This window comes from Tiliqua scincoides, chromosome 3 (assembly GCF_035046505.1).
Source record: "Tiliqua scincoides isolate rTilSci1 chromosome 3, rTilSci1.hap2, whole genome shotgun sequence".
In the NCBI taxonomy this organism is placed as follows: Eukaryota; Metazoa; Chordata; class Lepidosauria; order Squamata; family Scincidae; genus Tiliqua; species Tiliqua scincoides.
The window spans coordinates 235755489-235772507 of NC_089823.1; the positions used below are offsets into that span (position 1 = coordinate 235755489).

Here is a 17019-nt window from a genome sequence, read left to right on the forward strand (position 1 = left end):
TGGCTGTGTTCATTACAGTCCTGAACAAAGCTTATCTGTCCATTGCTGATTGTCCCTCCAGCATCCACTGGAGGTGAATGGGGAAAATGCAACCATGTGAATGGTTTTCTGGGCAGGAACCATTGTCTAGGCCAGGTGTAGGCAACCTATGGCCCAGGAGCTTGAGGTGGTCCACATCTGACGCATTGTGTTCCGGGTTTTTTAATGTCTGTAATCTGACATAGAACTGGTGCTACTTTTCAGAGGCTGTTCTCCTAACATAACTTTTCACTGGTCACAGAGACCATGAAAGAGAAAACCAGGGTGCTTTGAGTGATCATGGGTGCAGTCACACTCCCACTTCTGTGTTGCAAGTGTTTTGTGCAGGGGCCCTTCCATCATGGGTGCAGTAACCGTGAAGTTCCTGGGAAGGCACCCTCCCCTCTGTCCTTTTGCAGCACAGACAGACATATATTTAATTATTTTCTCACAGTATTTGCAAAGCCAGGTAATATGGTGGTTCTGGTTGGAGACCCGGAAGATCCGGGTTCAAATCCCTACTCAGCCATGAAGCTTCCTGGGTGACCTTGGGCCAGTCACTCTCTCTCAGCCTCATCTACCTGACAGGGGTAAGAGGGAAGGAACCATGTACAGAAGCATGAGGTGCTTGGAGAAAGGGAGGTATAAAAATAAGGAAGAAAGAATGACTAGTAGGTTCAACCTGTACTCTAGTAGCCCAGACCTATTTAGGACTTGGGAGTTAGCATGAAAAGGATTTAATTTCATCACAGGACAACAACCAGGTAGGGGACGTAATCCTCTTTGTCAAGAACTCCTGGTGCTGCCTGTCCTTGTCGGCATTGTTGGCACACTCCTCCTCCTCTCTTGCCCCATCCTGACCCTGCTCTGATTTGGTCAGAATGCAGCATCTGCCAGGTCAGTAATGCTACAGCTACCCTCCTGGGTGCCCACCATTGTGTGCTGGCCTCAGCACACTCCTCTTTCAGTCCCTGCCTAGATCACCACACCCACCACCTGGGGTGTTGCCCTGCCTACAGCATAGGGGTGACGCACTGGCCTCCCGCACCGGGTGATGCGAACCCCAGTGATGCCACTGCAGTAGCCCAGTCCTATCAAGGACTTGGGAGTTGCCGTGAAAAGAATTCTATTTCATCACAGGACAACAACCAGATATGGGACGTAATCCTCTTTGTCAAGAACTCCTGGTGCTGCCACTGGTCACCACTAGTGACCAAAATCACATTTTGTAAAAGTAATAACATCATGTTATGTATCAATCAATGTGTAATTTCATGCAGAATGCAATGAAAAAACTGCATTGAAATATCTTTATTCTATCAAAAGGTACAGCAAAAGAACCAGTGGGTGCGGGGCAATGGTAGATCACCACACCCAACACTTCTCCAATTCTTAGGATGTTCCTCTTCTCTTATTGGCTCCCTTCATTTACCCTGCCCTGTCTACTGACCCTACCTTGCCCTCCCAAAGATCAGAACAGTGCAGCCAATCACTCCCAGAGGCCCTTCACAGATTCAGCTCTTTGGTGATCAGCAGGCAAACAAATCAATCATTAGGCCAGTGGTATTCAAACTGAGGTGTCACAACGCCCCAGCCTGTGGGTCCTGGCCTCTGCCCCCTTAAGGGGTGGGGGCAGCCAGGAGACAGGAGGAAGGCAGCGGCGCAATCCACAGGATCGCACCGCTCAGGGGGCCTGCAGGGGCTTGGGTGCACTTGCCCAAGCCTCCTGTAGCCTCCCAGGGGTGCAGGGAGCCCTGCACAATCTTCGGCAGGGCTCCCCAGGTCAGGAAAAGTGAAAGCGGAGTGATCGCGCCCCACTCCGCAAAACTGGAAGCAGAGCACGATTGCTCCGCTTTCCCTTCTGACGGGGCTGCAGGGACTGGGGTGCACCCTCCAGTCCCTGCAGCAGCCTTCCCTGTGTGAGGGCAGCTCTGTGCAAGCGCCTGCAGGGCTCCCCAGGTCAGGGAAAGGGAGAGTGGGGTGATTGTGCTCCGCTTCTGCTTTTGCGGAGGCTCCACTCACTGTCGCCCTGCACATGCCTGATCTTGTCTGATCTCGGAAGCTAAGCAGGGTCAGGCCTGGTTAGTACTTGGATGGGAGACCTCCTGGGAATACCTGGTGCTGTAGGCTTATACCATAGTCTTTTGAGACTGAAGGTTGCCAACCAAAGCCACTATCCCTTTCCCTGACCTCAGGCACCCTGCAGGCGCTCCCCATACACAGGGACGGCTGCTGCAGGGACTGGTGAGTGTGTCCCAGTCCCTGCAGCCCCCTGAGTGATGCGATCCTGGGGATTGCATCGCTGCCTTCCCCTGCTGCTTCCTCCCCCACCCCTGCAAAGACTTACTGCGGATTTGAAACTGCGGATTTTTAAGGAAGGAAGGAAGGAAGACTAGTAGGTTCAACCTGTACTCTAGTAGCCCAGACCTATTTAGGACTTGGGAGTTAGCATGAAAAGGATTTAATTTTCATCACAGGACAACAACTAGGTAGGGGACATAATGCACTTTGTCAAGAACACCTGGTGCTGCCTGTCCTTGTCGGCATTGTTGGTACCCTCCTCCTCTCTTGCCCCACCCTGACGCTGCTCTGATTTGGCCAGAATGCAGCATCTGCCAGGTCAGTAATGCTACAGCTACCCTCCTGGGTGCCCACCATTGTGTGCTGGCCTCAGCACACTCCTCTTTCAGTCCCTGCATTAAGTCAAAACTGTTTCAGTTTTGCAGTGACAAAATCACCTCATGGCTGCCAGAAAAGCGTTCCAAGTTCCGAACGCGACAACTGAGAAGACCCTGTTCCTGTCCCCTGGTTGCCGCTTCCCACCTCAGCAGGCAGACAGGAAAAGGCATCTCAAGAACACCTCTGTAACCAGGCAGATTCACATGGGAGAAAATACACCTGACATGCGTATTAGAACTTGGCTTCCGGAAAAGTTGAACATTTTACAACATGCATGATGTGCGTCAGGGCAAACCTGAGAAGGCAACATCCCTATTTCCTGCCCAGGGATAGGGCCTTTGTCAAAGGTCAAACACACATGGAGCTTTCTCAAAAACATTTCATCCAGCACTTCAAAATGGGACTGCACTGTTCAGCAATCCTGCTGGAAGTGAACCAAACCCCAGTTCTGAATTTCATGGAAACAGAGAACCCAAGAGCTGTAGCAATGAGGAGAAGAGAAGGAAAAGGGTCTAAGCTGGGCTGATCAAAGTAGAACTCCACAGCTAAGAGAATGAGATGCTGGTGGTGGCAGAAGGCACTACAAGCACCCTAAATTCGTCCACTCCTGGATTTGAATGGCCTCCAAAACAAAGAAGCCACTTTTTCAAATCTGTAATCACTCCAACACAAAGCAGTGAATCGCTAAAACCTCCGTATTCTTCTCCAGAAGAAGTGCTGGACATCGCTCAGTGGTAGATCACATGCTTTGCATGCAAAACTATGGCATCCAGGACTGACTATGGAAACAAGCAGTATCACAACGGCTTTAGCAATCCTTTGGATCAGGCCTCTCTGTGCCCCTTGGGTGGCTCTAGTTAAACAGGGAGAGATGCAGAGGTCAACGCAGGTTTTGACCAAACAGCCGTGTCACTTAGAAGCACTTGAGGGCAGCCTAGAAGCCCATCCAAACTTGTTCTCTGCACTGTTGCAGAGCCCCTGAGCCCCAGTTGTCTCACCTTCACTTGCTAATGATCTGTCAGTGACAAAAAACCGACATTGGCTCCCTTGTCCACAGATCTCCACCTTCCCCTTCAGTGCAAAGTACCAGATCCATGTTTGAATTTGCATTTTGATGTTTCTGTGAAGGGACACCGCTTCTTCTGGAAGGCTTATCAGAGTTCTTCATAAAGAGAGTGATCCCTTGAATAGACAAGGGGTGAACATTCTGCACTTGAATGTTCCCAAAGTGTGCTCTGCTCAGGTGCAGAATGCACATTTTTAGTTATTACCTTTATCTTGCACCTGTCTTCAACCATGGAACTCAGCATACATGGAATTCCCAGGTCCAATCCTGAGCAGACCTAGGTCAGCCTGGCTTCAGCAAAGCTGCCTCTCTCATGTGCACTCAGACCATATGGTGCCCATAGATGACCACTCACAGAACGTAAGTGGCAGGGAAACCACCTGTTCTTATGCTTTACCAGGACTCTCCCCTCTTTCTCTTACTCAACTGAGACATACCTTTGCCAAAGTATCAGCAGAAAACTTGAACCCAAACCACCACAGATTTCCAATGAAGGGAAGTCTAGGAGGGCCCGGAGGGTACAGTCTGGATTCCCAGAGTTGTTTCAGGAAGTGCAGAATCAGCCACGGAATCAGAATGATCAACAATACCAATTCCCACCAGATTGCCATGGCTCTTCTCTCTCTCTCTCTCTCTCTCTCTGTCTTCCTGTATCTGCACAGCTGGGCAGGCTGAATGCTCTTTCTGAAGCAGCTTCTCGTTTCATCAGAGGTATTGCTACTACTCCCTGTTTTCTTTTACTGACTCCTTATATAGTTCACTACTTATAATAAAGTATACAATAGATCTTATCTGACATCATAATTGGCTAATCTAGGAATGTGTTTGTTCTAGTATGTATTATACTTGTGTATGTCATCGTCATTGTTGGCAACCTTCAGTCTCGAAAGACTATGGTATCACGCTCTGAATTGTGGTTCTGGGACAGCGTCTAGTGTGGCTGAAAAGGCCAATTCGGGAGTGACAATCCCTTCCACACTGGGAGCAAGTGCAGTCTGTCCCTGGTCTGACTCCATGGCTATGCGCCTTCCTACTTTGCCTCTTTGCCTCGGTCTGTTGGCCAAGTGTCGCTTCACTGGGAAAACAGTGCTGGGAAAACTGGGAAAGGCCATGCTGCACAGCCTGCCTCCAAGCAGGCCGCTCAGAGGCCAGGGTTTCCCACCTGTTGAGGTCCACTCCTAAGGCCTTCAGATCCCTCCTGCAGATGTCTTTGTATCGCAGCTGTGGTCTACCTGTAGGGCACTTTCCCTGCATGAGTTCTCCATAGAGGAGATCCTTTGGGATCCAGCCATCATCCACTCTCATGACATGACCGAGCCAACGCAGGCGTCTCTGTTTCAGCAGTGCATACATGCTAGGGATTCCAGCTTTTTCCAGGACTGTGTTGTTTGGAACTTTGTCCTGCCAGGTGATGCCGAGGATGCGTCGGAGGCAGCGCATGTGCAAAGCGTTCAGTTTCCTCTCCTGTTGTGAGCGAAGAGTCCATGACTCGCTGCAGTATAGAAGTGTACTCAGGACGCAAGCTCTGTAGACCTGGATCTTGGTATGTTCTGTCAGCTTCTTGTTGGACCAGACTCTCTTTGTGAGTCTGGAAAACGTGGTAGCTGCTTTACCGATGCGTTTGTTTAGCTCACTATTGAGAGAAAGAGTGTCGGAGATCATTGAGCCAAGGTACACAAAGTCATGGACAACCTCCAGTTCATGCGCAGAGATTGTAATGCAGGGAAGTGAGTCCACATCCTGTGTTTTCTTCGTACGTAGGGCTAATACTGTTAAGCCATTGAGACCCAATCCTATCCAACTTTCCAGCACTGATGCAACTGTGTTAGTGGGGTGTGTGCTGCATCCTGGGGCAGTGGGGGCTGTCACATAGGCATCCTCAAGGCTGAATTGCTGGAAAGTTGGAAAGGGTTGGGCCTCAATGGAACAAGATTGGTGATCTGGATCGATGTATTGAAAGCACAGAGATAGCATCCTGGTAATATCTATGATGCTTTGATAGAGATCTTTGATGACATGAACCTTTTAGGTTCACCATTCACCCCCCAGTGGTCCACCAAAGCATCCTTCGGGCACTGAGACTCAGCATCAACTGGCGATGGCCTTCCACCAGTGCTGGGTGTCTCCAGCTGGTGGGAAAGTGCTTTACAGCACTTTTATGACAACCACCAACAGAAGTGGAGCCAGAGCACCGGCGTGTGCCCGTTAGGATCAGGACCTGAGATTGCAAATGAGCCAGACATACAACCAAACTATGAGACAGAACAAATTAGGAAAAGGAGAACAACCAGTTTGAGTGTGTAGCCCCAGAAGAGGCACTGCAAAGTCCAAGCTTGAAATTCAAAAAGGTTTCTACTATGCTGTCTATGCTATTAAGCTCTCTGTTGAAGAGAGATTCTATCAGCTCCAATACAATTCCCCATTTGGCTTCCTATTCTATATATACAGCAGCAACAAAAAATCTCCTGAAGATGTACTTCAGGCTTGCTAGAATTTGGAAAAATTGCTGATGCACAATGGAGAGAAAGATACTGATGCTGAGGATCCAAGCTGTGAACCTGCAGCAATGAAGACTTCCAGAGTCGATGCCGCCACGAGGAGAACTTTCCATACTACGTAAAAGTCCTGGATAATGTGCCGAGTGTTTCTGCTGCTGAGAGTCCTTCTCATGCTTCCAGTGTCAGTGGCAAGAGGTGAACGCAGTTCCTCAAAGCTCAAACTTGGCTTCTGTATCAGCGGAACATGCCAAAGCCTCAGCACTTGACCTGAAGGAATCAGGAATATTTTGTGCAGCTGGGCCAAAAGCAGCCACAGCAGTGCAACGGCAGCCCATCGATGCTCCCCAGCACCAGCGAGTCTGTGTGGCGGGTGGGTGGTCGGGTGGGAGGGAAGCAGGGGGTGGGTAGAACTGGGCAGGGAGGGGGAGGAATGAGGAGGAGAACGGGGGAGGGCTGGATCAAGACTGGGAGTGGAGCAGTATCTGTGGCAGTGGCACCACCGCTATGCTATCCCCTTCACGGCTTTGATCCCCAGGCCCAGGTCCTCTTGGACTTGCACCAGCTATACAGCTGATGCAGGTCTGAGTCGATCCAACTGGACTGTGAGATCTTACCCCGGGCGAGGGAGCAAATATTCCCTTACCGTGAGGAGGTCTTCGCTGCTCAAAACACCCCTGCAAGATGCAGTGAGCCCCCCATTGAGAGTTAGTAGGATGGGGCTACAAGACGGAGTTCCTTTTCACATCAGTTCTGCATATGTGGGTTCTTGTTCCACCCCCACAAGTAAACTAATGCACATAAGCGGCAGGCCACGTTATTAATTAATTTAATATTAATGCATGCAAGGTGTTAATTTCATTGGGCACAAGTATATGAAAATGAGATAAGCTGCCATTTACCAACGATTGTAAGAGGATGAGCTCTGATGACACTCCCAGCGCAATTATTGCTCACGCACAGCAGTGGAGTCAGGGCCAGGCAGGCCGCGCCCTGGTCAAGTGTCCGTGTGCTGATCAGTCTGCAGTTACTGTTCCTTTTCAGGGTAAAGGAATTTCTCCACACCTTTGGAAGTGGCTGTGATTAAGCAGTTACTAAAGACATCCACACTGGATGCACTGACTGGGCACATTTCAAACTAGAGTTTAAATTCACCTTTTGCCTTTGAAATCGGGAAGACTTCGCAAAGGTAGCAGAAGGTCAACTGCAGGTAGCCTTTGATTATGCAGATTACTTTTAACCTCATCATTCCCATTCCTGGGCTGGTTTGGGAACTGAAGCTGCCTTGCTGGGTTGGGAGAAGGACAGAGGAGTCTGACTTGCTAATTCTCCTGGAATTCTGTAACCGTTGCTACCAACCCTGCTGAATGGGGACCCTTCACTCAACTAGAGAACCCTGTTTCTGTGTAAGATGTCACTGGTTAGGGTGGCTGGGATGCGGATCTTCACCCCTCCCTTTGCCACCAGCACCTCCACAGCAGCAACTTGGCTGAGATGTGGATTGGAGCAAGGAGATTCCCTGGTGCAGAGAGTCTAGTCCCGGTAAAACAATAGCCACATGGCATCCTCCTTGCCAGTGGAGAAGTCCACACACTGACCTTGCCTGTGGGAAGATCCAGGGCCTGACCTATTTCCTGATTTCCTTATTTTTATTATTTTATTTATTTATTTATTTATTACAGTTACAGGTGAGGAAATTAGGTTAAACATGGGGATATTTCCTGATTTCCTGCCTCTGATCAGCAGTAAGATCTGAAGCCAGGAACTGTCATGAAATTGGCAGAACAATGTGAATGTGGCTGTGTTCATTACAGTCCTGAACAAAGCTTATCTGTCCATTGCTGATTGTCCCTCCAGCATCCACTGGAGGTGAATGGGGAAAATGCAACCATGTGAATGGTTTTCTGGGCAGGAACCATTGTCTAGGCCAGGTGTAGGCAACCTATGGCCCAGGAGCTTGAGGTGGTCCACATCTGACGCATTGTGTTCCGGGTTTTTTAATGTCTGTAATCTGACATAGAACTGGCGCTACTTTTCAGAGGCTGTTCTCCTAACATAACTTTTCACTGGTCACAGAGACCATGAAAGAGAAAACCAGGGTGCTTTGAGTGATCATGGGTGCAGTCACACTCCCACTTCTGTGTTGCAAGTGTTTTGTGCAGGGGCCCTTCCATCATGGGTGCAGTAACCGTGAAGTTCCTGGGAAGGCACCCTCCCCTCTGTCCTTTTGCAGCACAGACAGACATATATTTAATTATTTTCTCACAGTATTTGCAAAGCCAGGTAATATGGTGGTTCTGGTTGGAGACCCGGAAGATCCGGGTTCAAATCCCTACTCAGCCATGAAGCTTCCTGGGTGACCTTGGGCCAGTCACTCTCTCTCAGCCTCATCTACCTGACAGGGGTAAGAGGGAAGGAACCATGTACAGAAGCATGAGGTGCTTGGAGAAAGGGAGGTATAAAAATAAGGAAGAAAGAATGACTAGTAGGTTCAACCTGTACTCTAGTAGCCCAGACCTATTTAGGACTTGGGAGTTAGCATGAAAAGGATTTAATTTCATCACAGGACAACAACCAGATAGGGGACGTAATCCTCTTTGTCAAGAACTCCTGGTGCTGCCTGTCCTTGTCGGCATTGTTGGCACACTCCTCCTCCTCTCTTGCCCCATCCTGACCCTGCTCTGATTTGGTCAGAATGCAGCATCTGCCAGGTCAGTAATGCTACAGCTACCCTCCTGGGTGCCCACCATTGTGTGCTGGCCTCAGCACACTCCTCTTTCAGTCCCTGCCTAGATCACCACACCCACCACCTGGGGTGTTGCCCTGCCTACAGCATAGGGGTGACGCACTGGCCTCCCGCACCGGGTGATGCGAACCCCAGTGATGCCACTGCAGTAGCCCAGTCCTATCAAGGACTTGGGAGTTGCCGTGAAAAGAATTCTATTTCATCACAGGACAACAACCAGATATGGGACGTAATCCTCTTTGTCAAGAACTCCTGGTGCTGCCACTGGTCACCACTAGTGACCAAAATCACATTTTGTAAAAATAATAACATCATGTTATGTATCAATCAATGTGTAATTTCATGCAGAATGCAATGAAAAAACTGCATTGAAATATCTTTATTCTATCAAAAGGTACAGCAAAAGAACCAGTGGGTGCGGGGCAATGGTAGATCACCACACCCAACACTTCTCCAATTCTTAGGATGTTCCTCTTCTCTTATTGGCTCCCTTCATTTACCCTGCCCTGTCTACTGACCCTACCTTGCCCTCCCAAAGATCAGAACAGTGCAGCCAATCACTCCCAGAGGCCCTTCACAGATTCAGCTCTTTGGTGATCAGCAGGCAAACAAATCAATCATTAGGCCAGTGGTATTCAAACTGAGGTGTCACAACGCCCCAGCCTGTGGGTCCTGGCCTCTGCCCCCTTAAGGGGTGGGGGCAGCCAGGAGACAGGAGGAAGGCAGCGGCGCAATCCACAGGATCGCACCGCTCAGGGGGCCTGCAGGGGCTTGGGTGCACTTGCCCAAGCCTCCTGTAGCCTCCCAGGGGTGCGGGGAGCCCTGCACCACCTTCGGCAGGGCTCCCCAGGTCAGGAAAAGTGAAAGCGGAGTGATCGCGCCCCACTCCGCAAAACTGGAAGCAGAGCACGATTGCTCCGCTTTCCCTTCTGACGGGGCTGCAGGGACTGGGGTGCACCCTCCAGTCCCTGCAGCAGCCTTCCCTGTGTGAGGGCAGCTCTGTGCAAGCGCCTGCAGGGCTCCCCAGGTCAGGGAAAGGGAGAGTGGGGTGATTGTGCTCCGCTTCTGCTTTTGCGGAGGCTCCACTCACTGTCGCCCTGCACATGCCTGATCTTGTCTGATCTCGGAAGCTAAGCAGGGTCAGGCCTGGTTAGTACTTGGATGGGAGACCTCCTGGGAATACCTGGTGCTGTAGGCTTATACCATAGTCTTTTGAGACTGAAGGTTGCCAACCAAAGCCACTATCCCTTTCCCTGACCTCAGGCACCCTGCAGGCGCTCCCCATACACAGGGACGGCTGCTGCAGGGACTGGTGAGTGTGTCCCAGTCCCTGCAGCCCCCTGAGTGATGCGATCCTGGGGATTGCATCGCTGCCTTCCCCTGCTGCTTCCTCCCCCACCCCTGCAAAGACTTACTGCGGATTTGAAACTGCGGATTTTTAAGGAAGGAAGGAAGACTAGTAGGTTCAACCTGTACTCTAGTAGCCCAGACCTATTTAGGACTTGGGAGTTAGCATGAAAAGGATTTAATTTCATCACAGGACAACAACTAGGTAGGGGACATAATGCACTTTGTCAAGAACACCTGGTGCTGCCTGTCCTTGTCGGCATTGTTGGCACCCTCCTCCTCTCTTGCCCCACCCTGACCCTGCTCTGATTTGGCCAGAATGCAGCATCTGCCAGGTCAGTAATGCTACAGCTACCCTCCTGGGTGCCCACCATTGTGTGCTGGCCTCAGCACACTCCTCTTTCAGTCCCTGCATTAAGTCGAAACTGTTTCAGTTTTGCAGTGACAAAATCACCTCATGGCTGCCAGAAAAGCGTTCCAAGTTCCGAACGCGACAACTGAGAAGACCCTGTTCCTATCCCCTGGTTGCCGCTTCCCACCTCAGCAGGCAGACAGGAAAAGGCATCTCAAGAACACCTCTGTAACCAGGCAGATTCACATGGGAGAAAATACACCTGACATGCGTATTAGAACTTGGCTTCCGGAAAAGTTGAACATTTTACAACATGCATGATGTGCGTCAGGGCAAACCTGAGAAGGCAACATCCCTATTTCCTGCCCAGGGATAGGGCCTTTGTCAAAGGTCAAACACACATGGAGCTTTCTCAAAAACATTTCATCCAGCACTTCAAAATGGGACTGCACTGTTCAGCAATCCTGCTGGAAGTGAACCAAACCCCAGTTCTGAATTTCATGGAAACAGAGAACCCAAGAGCTGTAGCAATGAGGAGAAGAGAAGGAAAAGGGTCTAAGCTGGGCTGATCAAAGTAGAACTCCACAGCTAAGAGAATGAGATGCTGGTGGTGGCAGAAGGCACTACAAGCACCCTAAATTCGTCCACTCCTGGATTTGAATGGCCTCCAAAACAAAGAAGCCACTTTTTCAAATCTGTAATCACTCCAACACAAAGCAGTGAATCGCTAAAACCTCCGTATTCTTCTCCAGAAGAAGTGCTGGACATCGCTCAGTGGTAGATCACATGCTTTGCATGCAAAACTATGGCATCCAGGACTGACTATGGAAACAAGCAGTATCACAACGGCTTTAGCAATCCTTTGGATCAGGCCTCTCTGTGCCCCTTGGGTGGCTCTAGTTAAACAGGGAGAGATGCAGAGGTCAACGCAGGTTTTGACCAAACAGCCGTGTCACTTAGAAGCACTTGAGGGCAGCCTAGAAGCCCATCCAAACTTGTTCTCTGCACTGTTGCAGAGCCCCTGAGCCCCAGTTGTCTCACCTTCACTTGCTAATGATCTGTCAGTGACAAAAAACCGACATTGGCTCCCTTGTCCACAGATCTCCACCTTCCCCTTCAGTGCAAAGTACCAGATCCATGTTTGAATTTGCATTTTGATGTTTCTGTGAAGGGACACCGCTTCTTCTGGAAGGCTTATCAGAGTTCTTCATAAAGAGAGTGATCCCTTGAATAGACAAGGGGTGAACATTCTGCACTTGAATGTTCCCAAAGTGTGCTCTGCTCAGGTGCAGAATGCACATTTTTAGTTATTACCTTTATCTTGCACCTGTCTTCAACCATGGAACTCAGCATACATGGAATTCCCAGGTCCAATGCTGAGCAGACCTAGGTCAGCCTGGCTTCAGCAAAGCTGCCTCTCTCATGTGCACTCAGACCATATGGTGCCCATAGATGACCACTCACAGAACGTAAGTGGCAGGGAAACCACCTGTTCTTATGCTTTACCAGGACTCTCCCCTCTTTCTCTTACTCAACTGAGACATACCTTTGCCAAAGTATCAGCAGAAAACTTGAACCCAAACCACCACAGATTTCCAGTGAAGGGAAGTCTAGGAGGGCCCGGAGGGTACAGTCTGGATTCCCAGAGTTGTTTCAGGAAGTGCAGAATCAGCCACGGAATCGGAATGATCAACAATACCAATTCCCACCAGATTGCCATGGCTCTTCTCTCTCTCTCTCTCTCTCTCTCTCTCTCTCTCTCTGTCTTCCTGTATCTGCACAGCTGGGCAGGCTGAATGCTCTTTCTGAAGCAGCTTCTCGTTTCATCAGAGGTATTGCTACTACTCCCTGTTTTCTTTTACTGACTCCTTATATAGTTCACTACTTATAATAAAGTATACAATAGATCTTATCTGACATCATAATTGGCTAATCTAGGAATGTGTTTGTTCTAGTATGTATTATACTTGTGTATGTCATCGTCATTGTTGGCAACCTTCAGTCTCGAAAGACTATGGTATCACGCTCTGAATTGTGGTTCTGGGACAGCGTCTAGTGTGGCTGAAAAGGCCGATTCGGGAGTGACAATCCCTTCCACACTGGGAGCAAGTGCAGTCTGTCCCTGGTCTGACTCCATGGCTATGCGCCTTCCTACTTTGCCTCTTTGCCTCGGTCTGTTGGCCAAGAGTCGCTTCACTGGGAAAACAGTGCTGGGAAAACTGGGAAAGGCCATGCTGCACAGCCTGCCTCCAAGCAGGCCGCTCAGAGGCCAGGGTTTCCCACCTGTTGAGGTCCACTCCTAAGGCCTTCAGATCCCTCCTGCAGATGTCTTTGTATCGCAGCTGTGGTCTACCTGTAGGGCACTTTCCCTGCATGAGTTCTCCATAGAGGAGATCCTTTGGGATCCAGCCATCATCCACTCTCATGACATGACCGAGCCAACGCAGGCGTCTCTGTTTCAGCAGTGCATACATGCTAGGGATTCCAGCTTTTTCCAGGACTGTGTTGTTTGGAACTTTGTCCTGCCAGGTGATGCCGAGGATGCGTCGGAGGCAGCGCATGTGCAAAGCGTTCAGTTTCCTCTCCTGTTGTGAGCGAAGAGTCCATGACTCGCTGCAGTATAGAGGTGTACTCAGGACGCAAGCTCTGTAGACCTGGATCTTGGTATGTTCTGTCAGCTTCTTGTTGGACCAGACTCTCTTTGTGAGTCTGGAAAACGTGGTAGCTGCTTTACCGATGCGTTTGTTTAGCTCACTATTGAGAGAAAGAGTGTCGGAGATCATTGAGCCAAGGTACACAAAGTCATGGACAACCTCCAGTTCATGCGCAGAGATTGTAATGCAGGGAAGTGAGCCCACATCCTGTGTTTTCTTCGTACGTAGGGCTAATACTGTTAAGCCATTGAGACCCAATCCTATCCAACTTTCCAGCACTGATGCAACTGTGTTAGTGGGGTGTGTGCTGCATCCTGGGGCAGTGGGGGCTGTCACATAGGCATCCTCAAGGCTGAATTGCTGGAAAGTTGGAAAGGGTTGGGCCTCAATGGAACAAGATTGGTGATCTGGATCGATGTATTGAAAGCACAGAGATAGCATCCTGGTAATATCTATGATGCTTTGATAGAGATCTTTGATGACATGAACCTTTTAGGTTCACCATTCACCCCCCAGTGGTCCACCAAAGCATCCTTCGGGCACTGAGACTCAGCATCAACTGGCGATGGCCTTCCACCAGTGCTGGGTGTCTCCAGCTGGTGGGAAAGTGCTTTACAGCACTTTTATGACAACCACCAACAGAAGTGGAGCCAGAGCACCGGCGTGTGCCCGTTAGGATCAGGACCTGAGATTGCAAATGAGCCAGACATACAACCAAACTATGAGACAGAACAAATTAGGAAAAGGAGAACAACCAGTTTGAGTGTGTAGCCCCAGAAGAGGCACTGCAAAGTCCAAGCTTGAAATTCAAAAAGGTTTCTACTATGCTGTCTATGCTATTAAGCTCTCTGTTGAAGAGAGATTCTATCAGCTCCAATACAATTCCCCATTTGGCTTCCTATTCTATATATACAGCAGCAACAAAAAATCTCCTGAAGATGTACTTCAGGCTTGCTAGAATTTGGAAAAATTGCTGATGCACAATGGAGAGAAAGATACTGATGCTGAGGATCCAAGCTGTGAACCTGCAGCAATGAAGACTTCCAGAGTCGATGCCGCCACGAGGAGAACTTTCCATACTACGTAAAAGTCCTGGATAATGTGCCGAGTGTTTCTGCTGCTGAGAGTCCTTCTCATGCTTCCAGTGTCAGTGGCAAGAGGTGAACGCAGTTCCTCAAAGCTCAAACTTGGCTTCTGTATCAGCGGAACATGCCAAAGCCTCAGCACTTGACCTGAAGGAATCAGGAATATTTTGTGCAGCTGGGCCAAAAGCAGCCACAGCAGTGCAACGGCAGCCCATCGATGCTCCCCAGCACCAGCGAGTCTGTGTGGCGGGTGGGTGGTCGGGTGGGAGGGAAGCAGGGGGTGGGTAGAACTGGGCAGGGAGGGGGAGGAATGAGGAGGAGAACGGGGGAGGGCTGGATCAAGACTGGGAGTGGAGCAGTATCTGTGGCAGTGGCACCACCGCTATGCTATCCCCTTCACGGCTTTGATCCCCAGGCCCAGGTCCTCTTGGACTTGCACCAGCTATACAGCTGATGCAGGTCTGAGTCGATCCAACTGGACTGTGAGATCTTACCCCGGGCGAGGGAGCAAATATTCCCTTACCGTGAGGAGGTCTTCGCTGCTCAAAACACCCCTGCAAGATGCAGTGAGCCCCCCATTGAGAGTTAGTAGGATGGGGCTACAAGACGGAGTTCCTTTTCACATCAGTTCTGCATATGTGGGTTCTTGTTCCACCCCCACAAGTAAACTAATGCACATAAGCGGCAGGCCACGTTATTAATTAATTTAATATTAATGCATGCAAGGTGTTAATTTCATTGGGCACAAGTATATGAAAATGAGATAAGCTGCCATTTACCAACGATTGTAAGAGGATGAGCTCTGATGACACTCCCAGCGCAATTATTGCTCACGCACAGCAGTGGAGTCAGGGCCAGGCAGGCCGCGCCCTGGTCAAGTGTCCGTGTGCTGATCAGTCTGCAGTTACTGTTCCTTTTCAGGGTAAAGGAATTTCTCCACACCTTTGGAAGTGGCTGTGATTAAGCAGTTACTAAAGACATCCACACTGGATGCACTGACTGGGCACATTTCAAACTAGAGTTTAAATTCACCTTTTGCCTTTGAAATCGGGAAGACTTCGCAAAGGTAGCAGAAGGTCAACTGCAGGTAGCCTTTGATTATGCAGATTACTTTTAACCTCATCATTCCCATTCCTGGGCTGGTTTGGGAACTGAAGCTGCCTTGCTGGGTTGGGAGAAGGACAGAGGAGTCTGACTTGCTAATTCTCCTGGAATTCTGTAACCGTTGCTACCAACCCTGCTGAATGGGGACCCTTCACTCAACTAGAGAACCCTGTTTCTGTGTAAGATGTCACTGGTTAGGGTGGCTGGGATGCGGATCTTCACCCCTCCCTTTGCCACCAGCACCTCCACAGCAGCAACTTGGCTGAGATGTGGATTGGAGCAAGGAGATTCCCTGGTGCAGAGAGTCTAGTCCTGGTAAAACAATAGCCACATGGCATCCTCCTTGCCAGTGGAGAAGTCCACACACTGACCTTGCCTGTGGGAAGATCCAGGGCCTGACCTATTTCCTGATTTCCTTATTTTTATTATTTTATTTATTTATTTATTTATTACAGTTACAGGTGAGGAAATTAGGTTAAACATGGGGATATTTCCTGATTTCCTGCCTCTGATCAGCAGTAAGATCTGAAGCCAGGAACTGTCATGAAATTGGCAGAACAATGTGAATGTGGCTGTGTTCATTACAGTCCTGAACAAAGCTTATCTGTCCATTGCTGATTGTCCCTCCAGCATCCACTGGAGGTGAATGGGGAAAATGCAACCATGTGAATGGTTTTCTGGGCAGGAACCATTGTCTAGGCCAGGTGTAGGCAACCTATGGCCCAGGAGCTTGAGGTGGTCCACATCTGACGCATTGTGTTCCGGGTTTTTTAATGTCTGTAATCTGACATAGAACTGGTGCTACTTTTCAGAGGCTGTTCTCCTAACATAACTTTTCACTGGTCACAGAGACCATGAAAGAGAAAACCAGGGTGCTTTGAGTGATCATGGGTGCAGTCACACTCCCACTTCTGTGTTGCAAGTGTTTTGTGCAGGGGCCCTTCCATCATGGGTGCAGTAACCGTGAAGTTCCTGGGAAGGCACCCTCCCCTCTGTCCTTTTGCAGCACAGACAGACATATATTTAATTATTTTCTCACAGTATTTGCAAAGCCAGGTAATATGGTGGTTCTGGTTGGAGACCCGGAAGATCCGGGTTCAAATCCCTACTCAGCCATGAAGCTTCCTGGGTGACCTTGGGCCAGTCACTCTCTCTCAGCCTCATCTACCTGACAGGGGTAAGAGGGAAGGAACCATGTACAGAAGCATGAGGTGCTTGGAGAAAGGGAGGTATAAAAATAAGGAAGAAAGAATGACTAGTAGGTTCAACCTGTACTCTAGTAGCCCAGACCTATTTAGGACTTGGGAGTTAGCATGAAAAGGATTTAATTTCATCACAGGACAACAACCAGATAGGGGACGTAATCCTCTTTGTCAAGAACTCCTGGTGCTGCCTGTCCTTGTCGGCATTGTTGGCACACTCCTCCTCCTCTCTTGCCCCATCCTGACCCTGCTCTGATTTGGTCAGAATGCA

At 49.5% G+C, this 17019-nt stretch overlaps 1 protein-coding gene and 2 pseudogenes across 1 annotated transcript in view; 2 read left to right on the forward strand and 1 right to left on the reverse strand.

Annotated features, from left to right (window-relative positions):
- The window catches only part of LOC136645974 (cytochrome P450 2J2-like), a 249571-nt gene that overhangs the window by 213257 nt on the left and 19295 nt on the right, over window positions 1–17019 (reverse strand). The window lies entirely within an intron of this gene.
- On the forward strand, window positions 2029–2148 carry LOC136646491 (5S ribosomal RNA; annotated as a pseudogene).
- LOC136646492 (5S ribosomal RNA) lies at window positions 10083–10202 on the forward strand (annotated as a pseudogene).